This window comes from Protopterus annectens, chromosome 8.part0 (genome assembly GCF_019279795.1).
Source record: "Protopterus annectens isolate FY-2018-M chromosome 8.part0, PAN1.0, whole genome shotgun sequence".
NCBI classification, from domain to species: domain Eukaryota; kingdom Metazoa; phylum Chordata; order Ceratodontiformes; family Protopteridae; genus Protopterus; species Protopterus annectens.
In genome coordinates, this window is record NC_056741.1 from 1,674,276,710 (window position 1) to 1,674,291,472 (window position 14,763).

A 14,763-nucleotide genomic window follows, 5' to 3' on the forward strand; every position below is an offset into this window, starting at 1 on the left:
ATGTTTTGTTGGGGGGGGGGTGAGAGTGTAAACAATCCAGGGATGAAGGCTGTGGGAAGGCCTGTTGGACAGAAAGTTATGAATAAAAGTGTGAGGACATAGGCTAGAGGGCATTGTGTCCTTGAGCCTGGTGAGACAGGTCGCTATATTCTCCAGGAATTAAATAGTTTTAATTGCTGGTACTGTGTAACAGAAAGCAAATGCCTAAATTTCAGCAAATGAAAATCACTACTAAAGAGTGGAGAGGGAATTTTGGACTCAAGGGGAGTCCCTGGTGGTCTAGTGGTTAGGATTCGGCGCTCTCACCGCCGCGGCCCGGGTTTGATTCCCGGTCAGGGAAGCTTCAATGAACTTTTGGGGTGAGAGGATGACATAATGGTTAAGGTGTTTACCTTAAAGACACAAGGCGCAGGATTTGATTCTCACATGGGGTAACTGGCTAGGCTTCAAATGGCGCAAAAGGGCAGTTAGCCTAGTACTAATAGGTGCAGAGTTTGAGTCTCACATAGGATAATTGGCTAGGCTTAAAATGGCTCGCAAGGGCAGTTAGCCTAGTACTAACCTATGAACCTATATATATTATGGGAGATCGCAGATATACCCCAGGGATTACCTCAGTGTCACTGCTCGACAGAGGCACAGCAAAATAATGGGTATAGTTCCCCATACTAAAGGGGTGGCGTAAGCCACAAAACGATGGGCTAGGCTTGTAAATGCCCTTGGGCAGATAGCCTAGTATGAACCTATGAACCTAAGTACATAGAACCAGAATATTTTATTTGATAGGAGTCAAAAATGATCATGAAATGCAGTATTAAATGTGGTTGTAATAAACAAAAACATACAGGCTATAGAGAGGATTAGATTAAAGAGAACTTGGGCAGCATTCTATCTGCACCAAGGATGATGTCAATATGAACAAAAGATGATTGACTTTAATATCTGGCATAGTTTTTGGTTTCATTCTAAGGGCAATACAATATTTGTCAGCATGGGAGAATATGGTTAACAAACCATGTTACTTTGCTATGGGTGGTCTGTATGCCTGCTATGCTTTTGAATAATGGCTAAACATTGCCCTCCCCCAGAGTCTTTTTCAGGCAATGACAAATTGACAAACCTTCCCACATAGCATAACAATCTAAAGGTGCTACTGCTGAATGTCAGGAGTTTAAACAAAAAGCTCCAGTCCCTCCTTCCAAGCTCTTCTCACCCCAGAGAATGCAGACATCTGTGCAGTTACTGAGACATGGTTTAGAGCTGGAGACAGTGCAAGGATTCAGTACCTTCCACACGTTTAGACCAGCAACTGCACAGACAGGGAGTAAGGATGGAGGTGTCCTGATCTACAATTAATAACAAGCATTCATCTAGGTTAGGTAAACAGGACGGTATACTAGCTTCTCCATGTATAGATTACTATAGACAAAGTCCCATACAATATCCTTGCAAGTTGTAGGCCACCCTCAGTATTCCTGGTAACCCACAGCTCATACTTAAACCTATGGGAGATGCTCTCCATTCAACCAAATACCATACACATGGGGGACTTTTAATTAACCCTCTATAGCCTGGGAATCCTACACAACCCCCATATCTGCAGGCACAGACATTCCTGGACAGTATAAACACAAACACCCTAGATCAGATAGTGCATATGACCAATAGAGGTGCAAACATATTGGACCTGGTCCTCACAACTCCTGAGCCAGAGACTCCCCAGACACTGGAATAGATTGCCCATATATGTCAAAGCAGAGTGCCACTTTAAAAGGAACCTTGATGATTGGATGGGAGAAAGGAAATTCACCCCAGGGATCACGTCAGTCACCCTGCAAAACAGGGGTCCAGGGAAGTAAATAGTGTGGGAAGAAATAGCCAGGGAATTGTTATGGCTAGGCTTGTATAGGCCCTAGGGCTGATGGCCTATTACCAGCCTATGAACAAATATGAAAAAGTGCTTCACCCCACCCAGTGTTATGTCATTTCTTATATGGTCAGATCACAAAGCAATTTCCTTTTAAATAAAAATCAGTTCTGTAACTCCAGTAAATCTTGTAACAGTTGGGAACTATTCCAAAGCAAACTACCTTTTATAAAGAGAGAACCTCTCAACATTCCAAGCCCCTCCAAACTCAGGTAGCACAGTAGCTTATGCTGAATTGTTCACATAAACTCTATACAGCCATGTCAGTGGTAGCAAACAGGCTGCTGCCAACTACCAGAAGTAAGCTCAAAACAATTTCTAAAAATAAACCATTCTGGTGGGATCCAAAATTAAACAGGTGTCTGAACAAAAGAAAAAAAAAGTCATAATTAAAATTATGAATAATAACACACAAAAAGATAAAAACTCTGTCATCAAAGTGAATAAAGGGCAAATTAAGGCCAAGAAAGCCAATTTTGAAGTAAAGTTAGCTTCTCAGGTGACAGAAACCTCAAAGGCAACGCACAGCAGTGTGCCAAACGGGTTGTAAATGCAGCCATGTTCCTGGAGCCAGGAAATATAGCAAATCTGGCAGACAAATTCAGCTCCAACTTTACCCAAACCATACCCCCCACCCCCTACGAAATACCATCTAACATAATGTCTTCATCTATCAGTAGGGAGAAGGTCCTAGCTGTGCTCTGTAATGCCAAGAACACAGCTTTTATGGACCCCAGTAGTGGTCCAGAATGCACAGTGAATAGCCTGAAATATTATTTATCAGGACTACTGGAGTTACTAGTCGACAACAGCCTCTGAGCAGGCTTTTTGCCATGCAAATGGGGAATTGCAAAGGTCATCCCTCTGCACAAGGGTGGATCGTCAACAGATCCCAGGAACTAGAGACACCCTCTAATCTGACTAGTCTCATATGCAAAGCCATGAAAAGAATTATCATGGAAATGATTAACAATGACATAGCAAACCTTCAGAAACTCAAACCTACCCAGTTTGGTTTTGTCAAGGGCAGGGCATGTCTAATAACCTGGAGGAATTCTTTGAGAAGGTTACTAAGGCAATGGATGAGGGCAAAACAGTGCATACTGTCCTACCTTGACCTGGCTAAGCCATTTGATACAATACCTTACTCAGACATTGTAAACAAACTCACAAAATTAAGCAAAACCCTTATGTAAAATGCTGGATAGCCAGCTGGCCCACAGATAGGACCCTGGAATTAGGATTGGAGAGGCCACCTCCCCAAAGAGTGTAATCAGTAGCAGAGTCCCTTAGAATTATTTTCTGAGTCCAGCCCTGTGTGGCATTTACTTCTTGGAAGGCAAGGCCAATGTCAAGGGCCTCTGGATGATCAAGTTTAAACTAGGAGCTGTTACAGAATCCCCCCCAAATACTAACATCGTTACAAAGGTATAAAGCAAAAAAAAAAATAACTAGTGCCAAAGCCATGGCTTCAAACTCAAGGCCAAGAATTTAATAATACCTTTTGGGAAGTTGGCCACTCTGGGAAACCACTTCATTGATAAAACACCCTACAAGTAGACCCAGTAGTCAGGGATTTTGGGACACATGTAGATAGTAACCTGGCCTATGACCAATATGTGTCTAAGGTAGTAAGAAAGTCATTCTGTATCGCTCAACTTATATGTATGGCTATGTCATCTAGGTACAGGGAGGTCAGCATGTCACTATATTCAGTCCTCATTAGACCCATAATTCAGTATAATGTCCCCTTCGGGGCACATGCAACAACTGAAACATCCACAGAGGTTCCTCACAAAAAGAATACAGGGTGTAAATGTAATTTGCTATACAGATCACCTCAAAGCCCTATCTTTATCCTCTTGTTTCCTGTAGACTGCTGAGAGGTGATCTATACCTGGCATGCAAGGTATTCTTGGATCCCGATCTAATGGGCCTTTTGCATATCCGAAGAATGAACAGCATCAAAGAAATGAGATCTAAGGGCTTAAATTTTGCTTATGATATAAACAGGACATGCTGGAGGGACAGATATGTTTCTCAGAGAATTCCTATTCTCTGGAATACACTTCTCATCCATGTGAGGCACAGCCCTTCCCCTAACCCTACTGCAGCATAACCTGGACCATGGAAAATTGTAAATGGTAGCTGTTGTCATTGTAGGGAAACCAATGATGGAACGATATATGTATATAGATATAGATATTCTGAGGCTGTCCAACAGTTCAAGAAAGCTAGGAGACGTGCATCCAGAGGTGGGAAGCAACTTAAAAAAGGAATATTCTTAGGAGACTTGAAATTTATATTGTTAGGTGTAGGGAAGGGAAAAGGGGTCTGGCGTAGGGTAGGGGGACTCGGCTGTCAATTTTTGGGAGGATTAATATGTAGTATGTTCAATGTGAAGAAAGGACAGCATGATCTGAGAAAATAACTTGAGAGCAGCTAGGATGGGGTGACTGACAAAGTTAACAGGTAACAGAAGCTGACAGTTATGGGATGGGGGAAGGTATGGAGTCTGTATATAGGGGATGATTAGATATTAGGTAAAGGTACAAAAAGTGATGAAGCTGAGGGTGACGGTGGGGAGGTGAAATATTAATAAATATCTGTTGAAAAATGGGTACATTTATAGGTTGTCTTATCTGTTGTGCTGCTTTACTGATAAATGTATGTTTTACTTTGGAAATGTGGGCATTATTTATTGACTGCAAGTTTTACTGTGTTGATATACTGATGTTTGTATTTTTCTTTAACTCTTTTTTTTGTATTTGTATGGCTAGTATCTATATCTACTTGTGATGTTTCTGAAAAACATCTAATATAGAAGACATTAAAAACACATTTGTTAAAAAGTTACTATCTGTCATGGTGCCACAGATAGGCAGCTTGGAGGAGTCATTCAGTAGGGGCAGCAGGTTCATGCAGCAGCTGTCTGAGAGACAGGACCCAGGAAGTCAGGATTGGTGATACCATCTTCACTAAGACACGGGTCACCAGTGGGACACCTCAGGGCTCCGTGCTGGGACCACTCCTATTTGATATCTACTACTTTGAGGTAAAGATTAATGTCAGGGGACTTTGGCTAACAATTTCACAGATGACTACAAATTGGAAGCTGTCATGCATTCCACCATTTCACAAGCATCTCACAAGAGAGTTCAACATACACAAATGACTGGTGCCAAAGTCACAGAGTAAAATTCAGTGCCAAGAAATGCATTTTCATGCCTTTTGAGAAAACTGCTACCTAAGATAATTACTTAATTGATAAAACAGTCCTAAGAACTGAGCCAGTAGTCAGGAATCTGGGAACATATATAGACAGTAATCTGGCCTTTGACTAACAAGAGCGCAAGGTAGTAAAATCATTGTATGTCAACCAACTTATAAATAAGGGCATGATATCTAGGTCCAAGAAGTCATAGTGCCACTTCATTCAGCCCTTATCAGACCTGTCATTGAGTTTAATGCCTCTTTGGCATGCACAGGATCAGGCATATGCAAAAGTTGGAATGCCCACAAAAGTTCCTTGCCATGAGAATCCAGTGTCTTATATTTATCACCTTAAAACTCTATCTCTGTGCCCTGTCTCCTACAGGTTACCGAGAGGAGACCTATGCCTAGCATATAAGACATCCTCAGATCCTGCTCTGATGGACGTTTTGCACATCTGTAAAATGAACAACATCAAAACCACTAGATCCAAAGATTTAAATTTTGCTTGTAACATAAATATGACATGTTGGCAAGACAGATATGCAACTCAGAGGATGCCCATGCTCTGGAACAGGCTCCCCATCCATGTGAAACATCCATTCCTAACCCCGTTTAAGTGTAACTTTGACCAGTGGATGGGAAATTGGAAATTAACCCTGGTTCTGGCCCCCATTGCTGATAGACAGAAGCAAACAGTAATCCCCAAAATAACGTACCCCACACATAATGTCTAAAACTTTCTAACTAACAAAGCCTCCTCCTAACAAATACTCACTTGGGCTGGATTGCACAGGTAGGCTTATAAAGGCCCTGTTGTTCATTAGTCTGGTATATACCTAAGAACCTATGTCTGAGATGTCCCAAAGGAGGTTAAACACTTCTGTAAGAAGCACTACCTATGTGGACAGAAAAACATGGTACAAAATGGGGGATTCTAGTGTGCATAAATGAGGAAGGAGGATGAAAGCATAAGTTCCCTACATTAGCAAAGTTTTTTTTTTTTATATAGATCATGTCTAGCACTGGTGATGGTTCACAGTGCTGAAACAAAGATAACAGTTCTTTGTTGAATCACAGGAGCTTTCTGTATTGATACACATATTGCCATCAGCTTCAACAACATAGTCCATTTTTTTGCAACCCTCAACAGACTATCAAAGCTTGATGGGGGGAATACTGCAATATGGTAAAACAGTATGAAAGGACCACAATAGAGATACAGGTCTGCATCTCACAGAGTAGAAGCATACCTCTCAACCTCTTAGAACAAGAAATCTGATCGAACTCATTAAAAGTGGGACAAATGACCTAAAATAGGGACAGTTTTTAAATATTGTTTTTACAAACTTGCAAAGTTGATAGAATAATGGGTTTTGCAAATAATATTACTTTTCTGGAGGGTATGAAGTCTGAAACTCAAATGTCTGTCATTATTTTCTTCAATGATTTGCCTGAAAATCACAATTTAATGAAAAATGGATCAAACATATGTGGCAAAAATCTGTACAGTTGAGAGGTATGAAAGAATGTATAACAACCTGACTACATACCAGCATTTACTCAGGTCTCATACTGAGGAAAAGGGCTTCCATATTAAAAAATACAAATCACCTTTCTCAGAGGGGTCAAATGAAGAGGATCAGAATTACATGAGATAACTTGATATTACAGTGACGAACCACTCTGCAGCTAAGCCATGATAAAGGACAAATTATTATTCCAGGGATAAAAATCTAAAGGGGGATATTACAGGGTGACTCTGTCACCACTGCTTGTTTTTCTTGCCCTTAACCCATTAAGCTGCCTAGTTAGGCCATGGCTAGAATTTGGGTCCCAGAAAACAACAACGTGTAAAGACTTCTCATCTTCTTTTTGTGGATGATTTAAAACTATATAGTTCATCAGATGAGGAACTGAAAGCACAACTACAAATGATCAAATATTTGTCAGATGATACAAGAATGCCATTTGGTCTTGATAAATTTGCAAAAGCAACCATAAACGCAGGAAAGCTGCAGCACAAAGAAAATATCAATTTGGGACAAGACTGTGATATTAAAGAAACTGAGCGAGAGCGAGTATATACATATTTGGGAATTAATGAAGGATCAACAGTAAAACATGAACGACTGCGAATAGAACTTAGTAAAGAATATTTTAGAAGACTAAAATTGATATTGAAAACAGCTCTAATATCCAGAAACAAAGTCCAGGCTATAAACCAGTTTGTTCTTGCTGTCCTAACTTACAGTTTTGGAGTGACTGACTGGCCCCAAAAGGTATTGGATCAGTTGGACAGGAAAACAAGAAAAATGCTTTGTGCTCCTGAAATGATTTGTAAAAAAAATCATTATATACGAAGATTATATATTCCCCAGTCTGAAGAAGGAATGGGCCTCTTCATAAATGATTACATGTACAGATCCACAATTGTAGGACTGCATGCATATCTGCTTACCTCACAAGATCCAAACATGGTGAAAGTTTGAGGAAACTAAGTCTAAGATAAGCATATTGGTGTCAAGTGGGAATGGAAATCAAACCAGAAGTAGATAAAAATTAGGCATCAAATGAACATGCCAAAAGAAATACTATAATGTGAAGGATCAGATGAGAAGGCAAGAAACAGGAAAATGCATAAATATACTTGGAAGTACAGAACATTCTTGGAACAACCTCATGTTGATCATTACAGAATTCAAGAATGGTTAAGAAGAGGTGAATTTAAATAAAAAGAAAGGTTAATATTGGTGGCCCAGGATAGTGGACTATGTACACACTGGATCACAAAGTCCTTTGAACATGTGGGAGAAACGGACAATTGTAGGTTTTGTAAATCAGAATTGGAAACAGTTGCACATCTTGTTGCTGGGTGTGATACACTAAAGGCATAATAATGTGGCAAGACTGTTGCATTAGGGATTGTGCAAACATTATAATACTGAAGTAGCTGAGAAGCATTGGAAATATGAGCCACAAAGCATTATAGAGAATGATGAAGTTTATTTATTTATTTTACATTTGTTGACTGGGATAGTCCGACTGGATATATGTCCATTTTCAGCGGAGACCCTGGGAGAAAATCTGCAGTTAACACAGACAGAAGATAACAGATATGAGTCAAACATATTTACAAAGCCCTCTAGTAGATACTCACGATCTACACAGTGTGTAATAGTATACAAAAACAAGTTTCAGCAAGCTATTATGAGCAAGAGATGCATACGATATTAATTTAAATAAGGCATTGAATAAGTAGTGATTAATCAGGGTTAGTACAGGGACAAAGCCAGTGCTCTTTAAAATACTGTTTGAGGCCTTTTTTGAAGAGACTTAAAGAACGTTCGAGGGTAAGGTTAGATGGAAGTGAATTTCAAGTTTTACCAATGATGCTAGCAAACAGGGAGTCACAGGCTGAGTTAATGGATTTGTGGGTTTTGACCAACAGTTTATTGGATGATTGTAGTTGCCTTGAATTACTGTATGGCTTTATGATATTTTTGAGTGCTGGAGTGTTTTCAGGGTGGTACAGAATTTTGTGTGCTACTATAAGCTGATTGAGCAGAAGTATGCAGGCAGTTCTAGCCACCTGAGAAGGCTGAGGGTTTGAGAGTGATATGTCCTATATGTTGAACCTGTGGCAAATCTGGCAATATAGGTTCATAGGTTAGTACTAAGCTAACTGCCCTTGCGAGCCATTTTAAGCCTAGCCAATTGTCCCTTGTGAGACTCAAACCCTGCACCTTGCTTTTGCAAGGCAAACACCTTAACCATTAGACAACCATGGTTGTAACAGTAAGAGAGCTTATTAAGTTCAGTTTTGCTCAAATTGGAGAGTATGGGGGGAGGCATATAGAAGCATAGAGAGTAGGCGATTGCAGTCCTAGCTAATGGAATTAGAAAAGGGTTGCTTCTATATAATGAGCCAAGCTTCTTATTAATGTTTTTTATAGTTTTATTGATATGCAGATCAGATCTGAGATTATTGTGCACTATTACTCTTAAAAGCTTAGTATGGTCATCTGGAGAGATAGAGGTACCATTGTTGGATGTTATGGAGAAGGAAAATGGGGTGGATCTACTGGTGGGGGTAAAGAGAGCAGTTTAGTTTTGTTGGGATTTAACAACAGACTGTGATTAGAGAGCCAATTTTCAACTGTGTTAAATGTGTTTTGTGTTAAGGTTTGCAGGTCTAAAGGGGAGGAGGTCGCACAGATCAGGGTAGAATCATCTGCATATTGAATGCAGGTCGCATCAGGGATGGCAGAATGAAGATAGAAAAGACTAGAGGACCTAGAATAGAGCCCTGAGGGACACCAAGGGTGAGGACCTAGAATAGAGCCCTGAGGGACACCAAGGGTGAGGACCTAGAATAGAGCCCTGAGGGCCACCAAGGGTGAGGACCTAGAATAGAGCCCTGAGGGAACCGAGGGTGAGAGGTAGCAGGGAGGACAGTTTGCCCTGCCATAATACAGCCTGTTGTCTGCCATTCAGATAGGATAGGAACCACTGAATAGCATGGTTATCTAGGGAGATGGATTTTAGGGAATGGATGAGTAATTTGTGGTTGACCATATCAAAGGCCTTTGACAGATCTAGAAATAGGGCTGAAGATAGCCTGTTGTTCCTATTTTGGAATATGATATTTATAAAATAAAGGAGGGTGGAGATGGTGCTGTGATGTGACCTAAAGCCATGCTGAGAGTTGGCAAGCAGACCATTCTGAATGAAAGAGTCCATAAGTTGCTTATGAATGCACTTCTCCATTAATTTGGCTAGTGGTGAGAGAATGGCAATGGGTCTGTAGCTGGACAGTTCTGTTGAATTTCCACCTTTGTGGAGTGGGATAACATGGGATATTTTCCGGATTGAGGGGATAGTTCCATCAGTTAGTGTTCTACTGATTAGGATAGAGATGGGGAATGCTATGGTGTCGGCAGCTTTTTGTAGGTACTCTGCAAGAAGGAGGTCAGATGAAAGGGTGGTTGGTTTTAGTTTTTTGATATGGGATTGGATAAAAGTGGTAGAGACAGGTTGGAAGTTAAAGAGAGAATGAGAAGTGAGTGTGTTAGTAGTAGAGTTAGAGTGGGCGGGAGTAAGTTGGTTAGCTAAGACTGAATAGTTTCAGTGAAAAAGTTATTAAAGGCAGTGGTAACAGTTTCTGAAGATTTATGGGTGTAGTTTAATGGGGTTGGGGTAGCAGATTGTCCTGGATGAAGAAGTTGGTTAATACCTGACCAAAACTTTTGGGGATTGTTTTGGTGTTTAAATTGATGATTCTGGTAGTAGTTTTTTTTTGTCTAGCAAAATGAGTCTTTTTGTATAATTTCTAAGTTGACGATATCTCACTTGGTCAAGGGGGGCTTTAGTTGTTCGCCATTTGGTCCAGGCTATATTCCTAAGTTTGATTTTTATCTTAGTTTCCTTTGTGGAACAGTATTAGATTTAGTCTTTATAGTATGTGCAGGAGCCGGGGAGTCAAGGATGCTCAGGAATTTATTGTTAAAGAAAGTTATGGCTTCATCTACTGGTAGACTTTTTAGGACTGACCAATTGACTGATTTGAGTTTGTTTAGGAAGTTAGTAGGATTGAAGTTTTTATTATTTCTGATTGTTTTGTATGTAGTCTTGTGGTGGGTTTCTGCCTTATGCTTAATAATATAAGTTAGCGAATGATCACTTAGGTCATCGGGGAGAGTCCCAGCTGTATACAAGCTTGGGTGGCTATTGATAAGTACCCAATCTAAGATACTTTCCCTGTTGGTGGGTTTACTAATCCTAGTGGGAGAGGTTATTATTTGTGTGAACCCAAACAGATTTATATGGGTGACGGGATTCAGCTGAGCAGGTACACCAGTCGGTGTTAAAGTCTCCAAGAACAATGGTTTCTTGGGGGTAGGTTATGAATAACCATTGGAAGATATCTTCCAGAGTGCTTATTTTATTGCCTGGGGGAATGTAGACACAAACAATATTTATACTCTTATTTAATTTGCAGTTTGGTAATGAGGTTTTTTGCTTTATTAAATGGGGGCAGTTGAACTGGATCTCTATTAACATGTAATGTATTTTTGTAAAGGACTGCTATCCTACTTCCCTTCTTAGCTGTTCAGTCTAATCGGTGTATGTTGTAGCCTGGGGGTAATACCTCATTATTGGCAGTAGTAGTTTCTGTAAGACACATTATGTCTGGGGAATGAACTGCTAAGAAGGTATGCAGGTTGGGGATTTTATTATTTATACTTCGAACGTTCAAGTGAAATGTCAGGAAAGTGTTTGCAGGACTGTTAAGGGGTAGTTTATTGATGGGATTGGTGGTGTAGGCACTGTTGTCACCAGGTGGAGAAGGGCCAGGATTGGGATGGATGTCCCCATCTGTAACGAGGTTATATTGAAATCTGATTATGAGATCTAGAAACTTATGAACAAGTCTTAGTGCTTGTCCCTTGGATTCGATTTGAAGGTTTTAATTGGGTGATGAAGTAAAGAGGACGAGGGTTTGGATGTGTGGGGGATAGTTAGGTGAGCTAACTTGTAAAAGAAGTTTGGGGTGGTAGTTTGACATTTTGGGTAGTGGAATCCATGGTGGTATTGGTTTGCATAGGCTGTGAGGAGATAAAAGTTGAACATAAGGGGGAGTAGAGAAAACACCAGTGTTTTTGTTGATGCTAGTATAGCAAGGGGCCTGGTCATTATAGGGCACAGTTTTCAACCAGGATTTGGCAGGAAATGAAGGCAAAAAGTTGGGTTGTAGAGAGGGAGGGCCACTTGGTGATGTGTGAGATGCTGGTTGAGAGGAAGAAGCAGGGGGGGTGGCTAGGATAGTATAAATTTGCAGGGGGGGGTGGCTAGGATAGTATAAATTTAACATTACTGGGGAAAGGTGATTAGAAGTGGCTGCAGAGCAACCCCAGCAGGAGGGAGTCCAAAAAGCCTATCTAGATCTCGCCAAGGCGTTTGACACCATCCCCCACTCTGGAATTATAGATAAACTCACTAAACTAGGTATAAATCCCTATGTCACAAGATGGATTGCCAACTGGCTTACTGAAAGAACCCACACTGTGAAAGTAGCTGACTCCAAATCAGACTTCAGACCAGTGACAAGTGGAGTACCGCAGGGTTCAGTCCTGGGTCCTCTCCTGTTTGGTATCTACTTCTCTGAAGTATAGGTTAACACAGAAGGTCTTTGGCTAACTAAATTCGCAGATGACTGCAAACTAGGAGCCATAATTGAAACTCCTAACGATGTTGACATCCTACAAAAGGGCCTCACTGAGACAGATGCCTGGTGTCAAAGACATGGTCTCAAGCTCAATGCCAAAAAGTGCATTGTCATCCCTTTTGGTAAAAATTCTGTACCCATGAACTACCACATAGGCAGTAGTCTACTTAACACTGAAAGTGTGATAAGAGACCTTGGGACACAGGTGGACAGTAGTTTCTCCTTTGATAATCACATCGCCAAAGTGGTCAGGAAATCCTTCTACGTGGCACACGTCATCACAAAAGGTTTCTCATCCAGAAAAAAAAGAGGTCATTGTTCCACTCTACTCATCACTCATTAGACCCATTATAGAGTACAACGCCCCTTTTCGTATGTACCTCACAAGACATCTACAACAACTGGAAAGGCCACAAAAATACCTCACAAAGAGGATTACTGGCCTCAAACAAATGCCTTACGCAGACCGTCTCAAAAAACTCCAGCTTTACTCCGTCGCATATCGCCTACTCAGAGGCGATCTCTGCCTAACATACAAAGCTATGTCAAACCCAGAGCTGTTGGACATGCTCAACTTAAAGAAATCCCAATCCCTCTGAGCTACACGCTCTAGGGACCTAAACCTTGTCACCACAATAAACAGAACATGCTGGAGGGATATATTCCTGTCCCAGTGACTTCCCATACTCTGGAACAGACTACCTATCTATGTCAAACAGAGCTCCTCATTAGCACTCTTCAAGAAAAATCTTGATGATTGGATGGGTAATGGGAAATTCACCCAGGGGATCACTTCTGTGGTTCTGCTTGACGGGGTCACAGGAAAATAATTTTCTTGGGTGGCGAAAGCCAGGGTACATTTTTGGCTAGGCTTGTATAGGCCCTAGGGCCAATAGCCTAGTACCTACCTATGAACCTATAAAAGAAAAAAAAAACAATCAGGAGCCAGGAAATGTAAGACAATACACTTACAAATATCACATGGGATTACCTATAACCAACAGTTGAAAAAACAGATGCGAGAAAAACAGATATAGTAGTCTATGAAAAGAAGACAAACGTAGCATTGATCATTGAAATGACTACACCCAGTTATTACAATATCATGTACACAGAGACACAAAAATCATAAAATACCAGGATTTATAGGCAAAAACGAGGGAAATGTGGAAGAAGGATATCCAGGCATTTCCAACAGTAGTAGGAACAATGGCTCTTTTATAAAAGAATTTACAATCGTACTTATATATATTACCAATACAAGTAACTCTATATGAATTGCAGAAGGAGTCATTAATGGGCACATTGCGGGTACTGTGATGAGCGCTAACACCAAAGATTGAAACAATACTGATTTCATGAAATTTAATCATACTTTGACTTGGGAATGGGGCCTATTCCCATCATGGCATTAGAAACCCAAGAGTCTTGGAGAAATTAAAAAAGGGCAGATTGAATTAAGCCTCGTCTGGGAGGTGATAGACCTCCAGAAGCCACAGGTTTTGTAGGTGTATTGAGCTGCAGTTTAGTTTTTTTTTTTTTTACTCTTTTGATTAAGTAATGCCCCAAATAAAAATTATGACTAAGGGAAGAAATTCAGTCTTACTCTTCAACTTTTACTTTTTTATATAAATCCTTTCCACACACCCTAAGGGAATTAAACCAGTGATATGAAGTCCAGTAGATTTACCAGCAGCCACAGGTTTATAAATACTCTAAGGTGCATTTTAGAACTATTTTCCAACCTGTTGATCCAGTGATGGTCTGAACAAAAACATTAACATGGAAAAATTCAGCTTTATTTTTAAGCTATAAATTACAAAATACCGGTTCACAATAAACTGAGAAGAAAACAAATTCTTGCAAAGATACATACATTGCATCGGGAAACAGTGTCTGCCACCCTAACTTGTTAAAAAAAAGAAAAAAAAATAGTCACATTCTGTGTATCCTTCTGGTATTAGCTTGGGATGAAGGCACAAATGGCTGTGGTCATACATTTCAAGTAGCTCCTGTCAGACATACATACAGCATACCTCACGAGAAAAATGATGGCCAGCTTATTACACTTAAATACATCAAGTCCCCCACCACCACACACTATAACAATATTATTTTTACACTAATTTTAGAGAATATATCGTTAGGTAAACCTGCCACACAGTCACTATTATTTAACACTGATTAACAACTCCAGGGGTAAATAACTTGTATCCGCAGACAGCAATCATAGATATCAATTATAATTTTACTGTATACTCATCAGATAAATAAATAGTCATTACTAAAGTATCCAATCTAGTGAAATCCTCTAAAGCCAACTTTGAGTCCAAATTGGCCACATCTACCAGAGACAATCATAAGGCCTTCTTCACATATGTCCATAATCTCAAAG

The 14,763-nt window shown here is 40.2% G+C and overlaps 1 non-coding gene across 1 annotated transcript; it reads left to right on the plus strand.

Annotated features, from left to right (window-relative positions):
* The first annotated feature begins 268 nt into the window (after nucleotides 1-268).
* Nucleotides 269-340, plus strand: TRNAE-CUC. Its single transcript has one exon. It is a non-coding gene; the product is annotated as a tRNA-Glu (tRNA).
* The last annotated feature ends 14,423 nt before the right edge of the window (nucleotides 341-14,763 follow it).